The sequence below is a fragment of the Dermacentor andersoni genome, chromosome 3 (assembly GCF_023375885.2).
Source record: "Dermacentor andersoni chromosome 3, qqDerAnde1_hic_scaffold, whole genome shotgun sequence".
In the NCBI taxonomy this organism is placed as follows: Eukaryota; Metazoa; Arthropoda; class Arachnida; order Ixodida; family Ixodidae; genus Dermacentor; species Dermacentor andersoni.
In genome coordinates, this window is record NC_092816.1 from 3,761,082 (window position 1) to 3,773,529 (window position 12,448).

Genomic DNA, 12,448 nt, shown 5'->3' on the forward strand with positions numbered 1-12,448 from the left:
GCCATGAAGAACGTCGATCTCAACGCGCACAGCCAACAAGGAGGTGTTGAAGCAGCTTGCCCGGGCTTGCCTGAACGTCGCGACCCGTGCGACCCGTGCGACCCGAAGTTCTGGACCCGTGAATCATGTTGCACAGAGCCAGACGCCGCGCGCTCTTCCGTTGTTCTTTCGCCACTGCACCTGCAGCAAGAGTGGCGAGCTGGAAGTTGCCACTGTGCGTCCCGCATGCCTCTCAGTTTCCCCTCTCATTTCGGACGCTTTCAGTGCCGCGTCATTATGGTTACAGCACGTTAAAAAACAATCGGCGCTTCTATATAGGTGCGATCACACCACGCTCTACGACATAGCGTGGCGAGCCTATAACGACGAGTTTCAGAAATATTAAAGCGAATAGCTTTCTGCTTCCTCTCCGTCGAATGTTTTCGTAGTTGTTCAGTCGTCGGTGGTCGGTCGTCGGACTGTTGATCTGCAAGGAAAACGTTCGCGCGTTCGTTCGTTCGCTATCACGCCAACTATATTTCGCTCTCTCCGTCGCTCGCTTTCTCTTGCGTTCTTTTGTTCGCTCGCTCGTTCGGACTAATCGCTTGCATGCACAATCATCGACGATGGTTGTGCTCACAGTATAGAATTTGTTGCCACACTTCCTACGAAGCACCGTTCCCAGAAACAACTGTACCGATGTGTTCCTTCGGTGGTACCAAAAGCGATGTTCGCTTATTAACTCAATACTTTTATTTATGCTGCATGTTACTTGCATGATTTAGCGCTCTGGAGCCAAGCTGCAAGTTGTTCATTGGTCTCAGCGTTGTCTGATTAATAATGTACACTTACTGTAGTGCATATGCATAATATATCACCTACAATCTTATATCGAGTTAAACATGTGCACACACATACAATATATGTATATATATATATATATATATATATATATATATATATATATATATATATATATATATAATGGTTAAGTTTATACGTACTTATGCAAAGCATTGTGAACTTGTACATGCTAGAATAGTGAAAACGTTTACTGCGTTCTCTTCTTTATATTACACAAGGAAGAAATAAAATGAAGCTGCTGTTTATAATAAAACCACAGTCTTCATTATTCAGACGATTGGACACAAAATGTTAGCTTTATAAGCACGAAAACTGTACTGCACTCGTGGTTCAGCAGTAAAAAAAAAAAATTGAGTCGTTCAGCGGTAAGGTATTCACATCACTGCACTGTGAATAAGAGGAAACACGGCAAATCTGCCTTGTCCAGGGGGAATTTTGAATCATTTGCATGCGACACTGCTCATTTTCTAGGAGCTCATTGTGACATTTAGTGATGACACATTTGATATGCCAAACACACTGGAAGGAACCGGGTAGTCATACAGACCTTTCTTCCTGCTGAAGGCTCGGCCGACTACCATTGGCGTTCGGGCATCCAAACCAAAAAGAAAACTATCGGCTATTATGACCGTTCCATCCTAAAAAACACAACAATTGTCAGCCTCACTTCTCTTCAAAACACTGCTTTGAATGTGTGCTACCGAGTACTGCGTACCAGCACAATCCTGCGGCAGCAAAACTCCTTCGTGCGGCTGTTTCAACTGCAATTCTGGCGTGACATTGGATGGAAGTGTAGCGCAGTTGGCTTGATGCTTCTCGTGCACGCGCCTGTAGAGCTGCTGCAGCTGATGTTTCCCAGGTCGAATGAGTCGTGTTATTTGACTCATGTAGTTTTCTGCCCTAAAGGCGCTGAAACCGTCCAGCGGGCCAGACTGCTGGACATCCTGAGCGAGGTGCACGAGGCCATGAACAATGTACGTTACATGTTGCTGGCCGTACAGTTGGCTAAACGTACGAACAAAGAATACCAGCAGCTTGTGGGCGTACTGGTTCATGCTGTGGCACAAGTGCTGGCGAGCCAAAACTGTTATGACAGTATGAAGCACCAAGAAGTTGCCATACCTTTGGTAATCTAAGTAGCGTTGCATTAATACCGGACCTGTGTACAAAAGCAATTGCCGGTACTCGGTAGCCTTCCACGCGCTCAGGTCATGTAGAGGTTGCGGTTTGCGGGCGAATTCTTGGCAGACGCATATGCTGCCAATGTTTACCAACTTTCTTGACAAACTGGAAATTTCATCGGGCCATAGATTGAAAGAAGACCTGCTTTCTCCTTTCCACAACTGTAAGAGTTTTTCTGCACGCCCAAGCACACCATATACATGTACTCTTATGGGACCTGGCTCACTAACCCAATCGGAGGTTCCGAGAGTGGCGTTTGGCTCGCGTGATGCTCAGGGCAAGCTCTTGTCATAAAGTCCTCACCTATCCGCTGTCGTGCTTCGGTATTAGGGAAAACCACTTTGCCCATGCAATACAGGCCTTTCTGCTGGCACTAGCTGCAGCCATGGTATCCACCGTGATATTTAATACCAAGCACAAATGCTCTTGCTGGTGCGTCGCACATAAATCCTTTCACGTGCACATCAAAGTGGGGACTGTTAGATGTGATTCCAGTGTTAATGAATCTGGCCAGGTCCACCACAAACTCTGAAAGGAAGGTTCGTGCAGAATTAGGTTTTCCCTTTCCTTCGTAGCAGCCAATCATAAACACAGAACGTGGGTCCAGCTGATCACAGCTTCCAAGGATGGGCCAGAATTGTTCGGTGGTGCTGCTGCCAACACGAATGCCGTCGATGTAAAAAAACAGCTCGAGCATTGTCCCACCAGTAAAGTTTTTTGCAGCTGTCGAGCATTCAAGTGTTTTTGCAAGGGAAAATTGAGTATATATGCCAGGCGGCACACTATGTGTCGGAGTACGCCTCGGCGTACTTAGCAGTGTTCTTGCGTCTGACGGAACAACCACGTTGCACACATTCCTCAACTGCACAAGAAGTTCTGATACCGCACTCAGTGGGATGGCGTGCCGAGTTGTCCAAGAAGCTAACCACGCTTGTAACTCTATAGGCGGCCTTGAAAACCTGTACCCAACCTCGACGCCGGCTTCTAGATGGGACCCTGGATAGCCGTCGCGGTCGCTTGCTCCTGGCAGTCCAAGATTGTTTCCGTAGCTGCTGGATATTGACAGTTCCTCGGCTACATATGTAACGGATGCGCTGTCAGAATCAGCGTTAACACCAGCAACATGTGCTGACTGGCAGCGCTCCTCCGAGGTCGGTCCGGAGCCGTTGTCTGTGTTAAAAATGGGGGTTTCGATGTTTCTGCGCTCGCGCTCCATTTCCTCATGGCGCAAAACACTTCCCGTTGGGATGCCAACTTCATTTGTAATCCTTCGTCTCTTCTGACGTGAGGTTAACACCCCAAAAGGCTTTCTTTTTCTTGCCGCACTCATTCTTATGTAGGTCGAATAGAGGAGCAAGTGACACTACAAGTGCTGTTTGACAAGCGAGGGATTTTCCCGCGAAAGGCGCTGTCGAAAGCTTACCCGGTACGCTTGATAACTAAACAGATAGAGCGATGTGAAGTCGTTTTCAAAACGTATTCACCCCTCGTTGTTAAGCTATCTTGTTTGGAACGTCTTTAATGCGTCGATTTTGGTCAAAAATCCGTTTCAGACGTTGAATCCCTTAATACGACGTTTTCAAGACTTTGTCTGCTACCTTGGCGCTTCGGTATTGCAGTATACAGTGCTAGGTAGGGTGTGAAGGCGAGCTCGTTGGTATGCATCCATGATAGAAAAACATCGCTGAAAACACGGACAGAAGGAAGGACCAGCGCTCGTCTTGTGTTCTTCCTTCTGCCAGTGTTTTTAAGGCTCTTTTTCTATGCAGCGCAATGATAATTCGCGCTTTTATGCAACCGTGCGTTTGTTGACTTTATTTACTGGTGTACACATTTCCATTAACGAATTCACAATTAGTCTTCTTGAGGCGCCTTCGATGGCGCTTATTTGGCGATGTCACGTGTATTCACTGGTCGCAAGATCACTACAATGTGTGCAGGCATCTCGCTGTGCAGAGTAATTTGAAGTATAAGTCTGCTCCAGCGACGAATACCTATTATTAAAGGGGCCCTGAACCACTCCTCGGGCTTGGTGAAATAAGGTAGTCCGTGGGTCGCATATGCCGCTGTGAACATCTCGGCCAAGTTTTGCTGGCGTACACGGTGCGTGGAGCACACAAGCGGATTGCGGAGTCGCCATCCTCTCAAACGACCTTTTTTTCAACTGAAGCCTGCCTTCTTGCTCTCTTAAGGAGGCAGGCTTACGCTTTATTTCGCAATAAAGCGGATTCTCATACGCGACTACTATTGGTGGCTGTCGGCTGCATAGTTTAGATACCGCGGCCGCCGCGGTGTGCCGCCGCGAGTCCAGTGGCTAAGCGCACTGCGGCTCGCTGAGGACAACCGCGTTTGGCTTATGTTTAGCGCGTCGTAAACACCAAAATCGTAAGTGGCGTCTACGTCAATATCCTAAGTGAAATTTGAACTGTGTGGCAAGGTGACGTTTAGAAGGCGGAGTGTTGTGAGCACGCCCCACTGCGCCGTAGCCTTCGCAGTACAACGCATTGAAGAAGGAACGGGAGCACAGCGGACGCCGTGTTTGATTGCCAATGATTACTCCGCTTCTGCTGAACTTATTAAAGTACTTTATGCAGCAACGTATTTCTGAAATAGCCGATTTCTTTTACAATACCTTTCTCCACTTCGATAAAGAGTGGTTCAGGGTCCCTTTAAGGCACAAAAACAGAATTACGGCAAAGGTACCATTCGAAAAAAACGGTCGACGCATCGCATTTAGTCAACAAAATGAAGTGACTACTTAACAGCAGCTCCACTTCGTATAACTGGACTTCGTTGTGCTTGTCTGCGGGGCGCACCTTGTCCATATGCGGACTGGGTTGTTCTCAACTCCGGTAACATACGAGCAGTAAAACAGCGCTAAACAACAGGACGAGGAGAGGGACACAGACAACAGCGCTGACTAACAACCAAGTGCCTTTATTCTTTCAGTCAGCATATATATACTCCGCCGCTAACTCAAAGCACAGAATCAACAGAACTCAGCATGCGCAGGGGAGAAAAATGCAATTAATGCGATAGGAATGCAATCTAATTCGTAAGGAGAGAAATAGAGGGAAGGCTTACACATGCTTCGCCGCTAGCATGAATGTGGAAAGCTTCGGGAATGAGACGTGCGTGGTCATCGTGGAATTTTGACATGTAGGTCACATCTTTAAAAGACGGCTTGCAGCCGCATTCATTGCAACGCTGTGATAACTGACTATCTCTAGCTCGTTTTTGAACTTAATTGGTTTGAGTGTTCGCGCATGCGGTCATTGATGCACCGCCCCGTTTGACCGATATAAAAACTCTTGCATAAAAGAGGAATCTTATAAACCACACAGTCACAACAGTCACCAACAAACCTCTGTCTGTGCTGCTTTTTACAACTTTTTTGTTTGTTCTAGGTAACCCGATTGACTTGATGGCACAGGCTACTCAACTTATTTCTGGCAGTGAACAGCAACCTAACGCCTGCCCTGCTGACAACCTTTCTGTGATTATGCGCAACCTGGTGCACATATGGGATGACCGCAACCATTTACTGTGAGCGATTCTCAGATTGAGTATCTGCCGATTGCTTTCTTTTAAGGCTTGTTGCGAGGCTTTCAGCGATGCTTTCAGTGATGCTGGTTAAAAGTGGTACTGGGAAACCTGCGAGCTTCAGCCTGCCTACTTCCTTTTCTAAGCTTGAATCCACTTGGTGGTTACAAGACCTGATGATGGCCGCCTTCATGCAAGATCTTGCAATACCGCGTTTGACTACATTTGAGTGCGCGGAGGAAAAGGGAAGAATGCTGTTATGAGACCAAGGCTTAACCCGAGCATGCATGATTGATTGAGAACGATAGCTCCAAGTCTAAGAAACGCAGCTTGTTGTCTGACGGGTGCTCCGTGGCCAATTCAAAGCAATATAAAACAATGCGGAACAGGTCAAATATTATGGCAGCAGCAGGCTGTGTGTCAGTAGTATTAGTATTGTAAAAAATTTAGAAGTCATCAACGTTCGCATCACTTTTACAGTGCTCGCCTGGCTGAGCTTAGTTCCAAGATTGCGGTCATAGCTGGCTAATAAAATGTCGCTAAGAACAGGGGCTATACATCAACCGATGCACACACCTTTCTTCTGTATAGAAAGCTTATCCTGCATAAAAGCGAAAGTGGAAAGAATGTGAAACCTTAAGAGCTCTAAGAACTTGTCAACATTGATACCACATGCATTCTGAAACCTAAGACCACCATATTTGTCAATGCAATGGCCGATTTCAATATAAATCTTCTTGAGACATCATCATCATCATCAGCCTGGATACGCCCACTGCAGGGCAAAGGTCTCTCCCATACTTCTCCAACTACCCCGGTCATGTACTAATTGTGACCATGTTGTCCCTGCAAACTCCTTAATCTCATCCGCCCATCTAACTTGCTGCCGTCCCCTGCTACACTTCCCTTCCCTTGGAATCCACTCCGTGACCCTTAATGATCATCGGTTATCTTTCCTCCTCATTACATGTCCTGCCCACGCCCATTTCTTTTTCTTGATTTCAACTAAGATGTCATTAACTCGCGTTTGTTCCCTCACCCAATCTGCTCTTTTCTTATCCCTTAACGTTACACCTATCATTCTTTCCATAGCTCGTTGTGTCGTCCTCAATTTAAGTAGAACACTTTTCGTAAGCCTCCAGGTTTCTGTCCCGTACGTAAGTACTGGTAAGACACAGCTGTTATACACTTTTCTCTTGAGGGATAATGGCAACCCGCTGTTCATGATCTGAGAATGCCTGCCAAACGCACCCCAGCCCATTCTTATTCTTCTGATTATTTCAGTCTCATGATCCGGACCCGCGGTCACTACCTGCCTTAAGTAGATGTATTCCCTTACCACTTCCAGTGCCTCGCTACCTATCGTAAACTGTTGTTCTCTTCCGAGACTGTTAAACATTACTTTAGTTTTCTGCAAAAAAATTTTTAGACCCACCCTTCTGCTTTGCTTCTCCAGATCAGTGAGCATGCATTGCAATTGGTCCCATGAGTTACTAAGCAAGGCAATATCATTATCTCCATTACCTCTTATCCCAAATTCTTCCCAATCCAGGTCTCTGAATACCTCCTGTAAACACGCTGGGAATAGCATTGGAGAGATCGTATCTCCCTGCCTGACGTCTTTCTTTATTGGGATTTTGTTGCTTTCTTTATGGAGGACTACGGACTACTTGAAGACTTCTTGAGGCAAAGAGTGATAAATGCCCTTGATATTTACGGCAAAAGTTAGGACAGCCTTTGGACATTCCTCATGGAGAAAGGTGGAGACAGTTCTTGGCGTCTTTATGAGGAAGTGGTCATCGATGTCGAGGAGGCACAATAACCTTTGCAGGAACACTCCCACTTGTCGTTGCCAGGTTCCGCGCTCAGAAACAATGGCCCGAAAAGGGCACAGTTCCTTGCGTGTCCTGGCTCTGAAAAACACAGAAGGACTGGTTCCTTTGCAGGCCTTTAAGGAGGAGGCCAGCTTGGAGAGCCCGGCCTTTTCGCAACGCTGAACAGCCCTTGTTTTCACCTTCGCAGCAGCCACTCCATGCATTTCCTTGAAGTTGCCTAGAATGGCCGAATCTCCTTTGCTCTTGTACAAGCCGCCAGGCACCGCGAAAAAAGCTCCTTCTTTGTCGGATAGGAGCAGCTTGAGCCCCGCATCCCGAAAGACGGTCACTGCTGTGCGGAGCCGAACTGTGTTGCCTTTTTGAACGTGCTGGGGCAGGCAGTCAACACCTTCTCTGATGCATCTGTCAGCTTCAGCTGTTCTTATTCTACCAGCAGCTGTCCAGTCGAGGTTGAGCGGTTCCGTCTTGTCCAGAGCAGGCTGCTCACAAAATTTAGGACCAAGCTTGAGTAGATCAGCAACATTCTTCGGGATTGAGGCTTTTCCGAATGTCGTTACCTCTTGGCCTTGCCCCGGATTCCTACGTCCTCTCCTAGGCAGTGGAACCACCAAGTTGCCCCACAGGAAGTCGGATGTCTGAGACGCCAATCGCAAATCTTGAAGAAACTTCTTCTGAGCACTGTGGAAATGCAGCTCGTTCTGGTTCACAACCTGCAAGCAGGCGGGGTAGAAGCGTATCTGTCGAAATGCTTCCGAGCGCAAAATTCGGCACGTTCTCTTTATGTGGCCCTCCGAAGGCATCAGCCCCCCGAACAACACGGCGACTTCCGGCGGTAGGTAAAAATGCTTGATCTAGTAAGCGTACAGGCGAGCTCTACAAGTCGCCGTGGCGAGCAAATTGATGCAAACGACTGAAGAACGGAAACACGAGAAAGGCACACACGAAGGAAAAGAGCTCGATGTAGTAGAAATAAACTGCAGAAGAGTACGCGTTTGGGCTAATAGGTTCATGATTACGAGCAGTAAAACAGCGCTAAACAACAGGACGAGGAGTGCGGACACAGACAACAGCGTTGACTAACAACCAAGTGTCTTTATTCTTTCAGTCATCATATATATACTGCGCCGCTATCTCAAAGCACCGAATCAACAGAATTCAGCATGCGCAGGGGAGAAAAATGCAATTAATGCGATCGGAAGGAAACCTCCTTCGGAAGGAGAGAAATACAGGGAAGGCTTACACTTGCTTCGCCGCTAACATGAATGTGGAAAGCTTCGGAAAAAAGACGTGCGCGGTCATCGCGGTATTTTGACTATAATATTTGACCTGTTCCGTATAGTTTTAGATTATTTTAAATTGACCACGGAGCATCCGTCAGACAACAAGCTGCGTTTCTTAGACTTGGAGCTATCGTTCTCAAGCAATCATATATGTTGGGGTTACGCTCCTCGGTCTCATAAGAGCCTTCTTCCCTTTTCCTCCGCGCACTCAAAGATAGTCAAGCGCGGTATTGCAAGATCTTGCATGAAGGCCACCATCATCAGGTCTTGTGACCCCCAAGTGGATGCAAGCTTCGAAAAGCAAGTAGCCATGCTGAAGCTCGCAGGTTTCCCGGTACCGCTTTTAACCAGCATCACTGAAAGCATCGCTGAAAGCCTCGCAACAAGCCTTAAAGAAAGCAATCGGCAGATACTCAATCTGAGAATCGCTCACAGTAAATGGTTGCGTCATCCCATATGTGCACCCGGTTGCGCATAATCACAGAAAGGTTGTCAGCAGGGCAGGCGTTAGGTTGCTGTTCACTGCCAAAAATATGTTGGGCAGCCTGTGCCATCAAGTCAATCGGGTTACCGAGAACAAACAAAAAAGTTGTAAAAAGCAGCACAGACAGAGGTTTGTTGGTGACTGTTGTGACTGTGTGATTGATCAAACTTCCGTCCTTATTAAAACATATCAAAACTCATCCACGTATCTAAAGACTTTAAAAACGTGCCTAGCTGGTAAAACCAGATTTACAACTTCATCCATTTGTGAACGAAAAATATTACACAACACTGGCGCCACACATGATCCTATACATATGCCGGATTTCTGCAGAAAATACTGCTGGTCAAATTTTATAAAAGTCGATTGCAAGTAAAACTTTAAAAGGGTTAAAAAATTGTCACTGGAAACTACCGCATTGTTCTGAAAGGAAATGGGTTCGTTTTTTTTCTATGCACTCTCGGACTGCCTCAAACAGGGCCTTGTGAGGAACAGAGTAAAATAAATCCACCACATACATTGAAAAGGCGCGCCCAACATCACATTGCGATTTTAGGAAGTCACACACTTCGTCAGATTTCATTGTAAGAAATGGGTCGTCCACTTAAAGTGTACTCAAATGTTTCAACAAGAACTGGCTTAGCTTCTTCTGCCACGACCATTTTTCCGTGACTATTATTCTAAACGGCATACCTTGCTTACACGTTTTTGCTTAAAAGAATGCTTTCAAGGCATTATTTTTGCTTTTTGCTCTCTGCTTGCCAAGACGGTCTAAATCAATCTGCTCATATAGTGCAACAGGTCTACTCTTAACTCTAGTTGCTTTAACTTTGATAGGCGCGAAATTCTTTTCTAGTGCCTACGCAGCTCTTTCGGAAAAATTTCCTTCAGACAACACGACAAACCCGCCCTCCTTATCGGCTTGTGAGAGCCTTAGGTGGTTATTTCTGAAGTACGTCACAATGGCTCCGGTTGAAGTTTCCTTGTGACGTGAACGCCCCCGGTCACACGACTTGAGAAGGCACTTAACGCCTTCAAGAAGGCACATCTCTTCTTGCTCCTCTGATTCGGCCTTGCTGGCAATTCGTTGTAAGTAGCGCTGTGTCCCGTCTCCTTTCTTGTTTCTGTGTGTTCGCGCCTAGTACCCAATGTGTCTTGTGAGTCTTGCTATTTTTAAGCTACGTGTTGCATTTGTTCACCTACTCTTTAACTATAATATGCATATTTGTATGTCAACCTGCCGAATTGACTAATCGTACCCATTTTCGGCACTTTCAGTACTGCACGAACGTTTTATTTATGAGGCTGTTTGCCCCATGTCTGTCAGGCTGATGATTTTCAATGCAAGGAAAGCACCTTGAGCAGGACCGCCTTCGCCAGCTTGGAGCGCGCTTTTAGCAGTCTTTACTTGTGAATTAAGCCTCTTGAGCAGGTTTTAGCCCGCTGCAGTGACTCGGGGGGCTATGACACTGCGTAGCTGAGCACGGAATGCAAAACCGCTCGTGTGTCGTGCTGCACGTCATTTGGAAGTGAAACTTAATGATTCACTGCAGGTTTTTCATAACGCACGGTGCATTTTGGGGTTGTTGAACCCCACAACGTAACTGGGTTTTAGCCACAGGAATGTATGTGACGTCCCATTATATGTTCATGATATGAGAAAAGACTCACATGCTAACTTATTCAACAGTGCATTACATTCACGTCAGTATTGTGTTTTTTTTATCATCTCTTGAATTTGATATTTTAGTACTACATTTTCTTCTTTGTAATTCTTATTTATTCATACAGATGCATGATTACTATTGCTAAATTATTTTAAATTCTGCCACCCGATTCAACCGATGGTGTAGTGGGTATGCGACATTGAATTTGAGGCCATCGCTATTCTGTCATGCTGGAAGGGCGCCAGGCTTGCTCAATGAGGCCGGGTTTAACATCCAGCGCTCAAGGTACGTAGGCCTCGCGCTCTCTTCAACATATGATGCGAAAGTGATTCATAGACCCAATTATTAATCGATGGCTATCTTCACGGCGCTGTTTCTGTGTGCGTCCCTGGTTGAGAAGGGGACGGTCATCAAATCATGCTCACCATGATATTTTTGGTGGGATTTGCCTTAACTTGGTCAAACTAACACCTGTATGGGGCCCTATAACGTAAAATAATTTCAATATGTTTTTATTCCAACCTCCTGACGTCAAATTTGCGTAACCGCCGACGCAAGCATCGGGTGGTGACCCGCAGACTTGTCTGAAGAGACCAATCAAACGCTCTCCTCATTTATAGGAGGTCACTTTTGTTTACTTTAAAAACGAACAAAGTTGCCTGGACTGAGCTGCTTGTCTTATTTAATCGGCTGATAAGAGGCGAGGAGCTCGCTCAAGTGGAGAGGGATTCGATCGGGCCGAGCCAGTGTACTGAAAATTGATAACCGGATGAAGAGGGTGGTGCCATCGTCTGCGATTGGTCCGCTTTCCCTTACTTAGCTTGCGTTGGCTGGTCGAAAATCGCAGCTGCATGCAACGGCAGTTTAAGAATCCTGCAAAAACGGATCCTCAGCAAAGAAGAGTTGGCAAATCGAGGTCGTAAACGTGCCAAAAGTGCTCGAAAACGTTACACGGCCACGCAAAAAGTTTTATTACACCAAAATAAACCCGTGCTCTCCGGCAGGTGCGCGTAGCCAGTGCCCGAGTGATCGGCGGCAACCATCTTTTATTCCTTTCGGGACGAGGCAGCATGCGTCATTTCAGAAAAAAAGTCGAGTTTTGTTCGGCATATTAATGCATCCTTAACGCGTACACATCATTTTGACGCGGTGAGTTTTCGCGGTTTTGTGACGCCGCGTGACAGGCAAGTGAAGTGGGTGCAGCTAAGAAACCTTTGACGAATAGCCGAGGTCTAATGGCGAAAAGGCGTCGAATCAAAAATAAAAATTTTTCATTTCTTCGGTTCAATCATTAATAATCAGTGTGTACCCGTCATATCAGATGGGGAGCTATTGCGGTTTTCGTGACGTCGCGTGACAGACAGGCGAAGTGGGGATGGTCCAAAAAGTTTTTGACGAATCGCGGAGGGCTGATTGCAGAATTGGAATAGAAAAGTTTGGAATATCTTTACGTTATAGCGCCCCTGACGTTAACGCGCCGAAGGAAATGCAATCAGTGTCTTGGGCACGTTCACGCCAGGCGTTATCCAGATGAAGTCAAGCATGGGCTTCAAGCAGTGGCGCATCTCTAAATACAAAACGGGTTATTGTACTTGGCTCACCTTCCGAGAGCTG